Source organism: Seriola lalandi, unplaced genomic scaffold, assembly GCF_002814215.2.
Source record: "Seriola lalandi dorsalis isolate HSWRI2012SDOR001 ecotype SW California unplaced genomic scaffold, Sedor1 jcf7180002052289, whole genome shotgun sequence".
NCBI classification, from domain to species: domain Eukaryota; kingdom Metazoa; phylum Chordata; class Actinopteri; order Carangiformes; family Carangidae; genus Seriola; species Seriola lalandi.
Window position 1 is genome coordinate 9,128 of NW_019522842.1, and position 1,710 is coordinate 10,837.

Here is a 1,710-nt window from a genome sequence, read left to right on the forward strand (position 1 = left end):
CAGGCCCACTTCCTGTTCTGCTCTGGTCGCCTGGAGCAAGAAAAACTAGAGTCACAATCTTTACTTAAAGATCTGAATGTAAACAAAGTGAAGCAACCGCTGAATCTCAGACGGCAGGACATGAAGCTGCCGTCAGGGAACCGACCCAGTTCCTTCCTCTCGACCAAAACCAGAACTTCCAAACGAATATTTCATCAGCTTCTCATGTTTGAAACGAAGCTCTATCTTGTATAAAACTTCAGTAGCATTTAAGAAAACAGGACTAAGAGTCTTCAGGCACGTTAGCAGCGCAAGCTAACGTGCCTGATGTTTTAGGGAATACAATGTTTACCATTTTAGTTCAGTGCGTTCTCATGCTGATGTTTGCAAACTATCGATAAACTTTACAGAAATCTGTCCATTAGTTGTTGAGATATTTCAGCAAAAAACAAGAAAGTGTCGACCTCATGGTGGCGCTACAGGAGAAGTCAGAGGAACCTCGAAGTCAAAAGGGTTCGTCCAGTGAGAAACAGGAATGTTTCCCATAGTCACACATAGTTAGTAGTTAACACATTATCATACACAGAGGTCATTCAATGTGCTCAACAGTATAAAAACATGATCATAAAAATAGAAAATATCTCATTAAAGTGTAAGTTTAAAAGATTAAACGAAGGCTGTGGAGAATAGAGAGTTTCTATCTTCTTTTAAAGACACTAAAGTCTCATGAAGAGGGAATAGAGTAAGTGTCAGACCTCCAGAGATGAACTGATGCGCTGGAGTAAATGTGCTGCTGCGTCATGATGAAGAAACTGAGCTGAACAGTTTCACTGCAGCAGGTTAAACGTTTAAACTTCATCATCAGGCAGAAAATGTGGCTGGAAAAACAACATGTTTCTCTTTAACTGACGTCCACAAACGGCCACAAGCTGTTTACACTTCACTTCAACATGAGACTGGGTCTGTCTCTGCTGCTGGACATGGACGACATGGAGAACCAGAAAGGAAGAAGACAAAAAGGAAAGAAAGAAAGAAAGAAAGAAAGAAAGAAAGAAAGAAAATTGAACGGAAGCAGGGAAAGAGGAAAAGGAGGAGAAGACAGGAAGGAAGGAAAAAATAAAGATGGCAGGAAGAAAAAAGAAAGAGGGGAGTGAAGGAAGAAACAAGGAAAGAAAGAAGACAAGCGACAGGAAAAAAAGGGGGAAGAAGAGATGAAAAACACAGAGAGGAAAAACAGGTGAAAACTAAGAAAAGAAGGGAGGGAGGAAAATAAATAAAAGAGGGAGGTAAGAAAGAAAAATTAAAGGAAGCAGAAAGAAAGAAACAAACGAGGGAGAAAGAATGAAAAAAGAGGAGGAAGAAAAGGAAAGATGGAAGAAACAGGGAGAGCAGGAGGAAAGAGGGAGAAAGGGAAACAAAACAAACGTTCACAGACACGAGAAAGTGTCAGAATCACCTGAAAGACAGAAGCAGATGAAAGTGAAGAAGTGTGGTAACCACGGTGACGGTACCTGAGAGGAACGAAGAGTTGTATCTTATTTAAATCTCATTTCTCCGTTTGTTCAGGCGGCTGTTGAACGTCGCTGCTGCTGCTGCTGCTGAACTTCAGTCGGCCATCTTCACCTGTTCAAGTGTGTCTCCTTCAACCTGCAGCAGCAGCAGCCACCACACCTGCTGAACACACACACACACACACACACACACACACACACACACACACACACACACACA

At 41.9% G+C, this 1,710-nt stretch overlaps 1 protein-coding gene across 1 annotated transcript in view; it reads right to left on the bottom strand.

The window, feature by feature from the left end:
* The window catches only part of syt8 (synaptotagmin VIII), a 7,140-nt gene extending 5,500 nt beyond the window's left edge, over positions 1-1,640 (bottom strand). The window contains exon 1 of the mRNA XM_023400396.2: positions 1,491-1,640. The gene's annotated coding sequence lies outside the window, so the exon portion shown is untranslated. The remainder of the gene's footprint in view (positions 1-1,490) is intronic.
* Between the last annotated feature and the right edge of the window lie 70 nt (positions 1,641-1,710).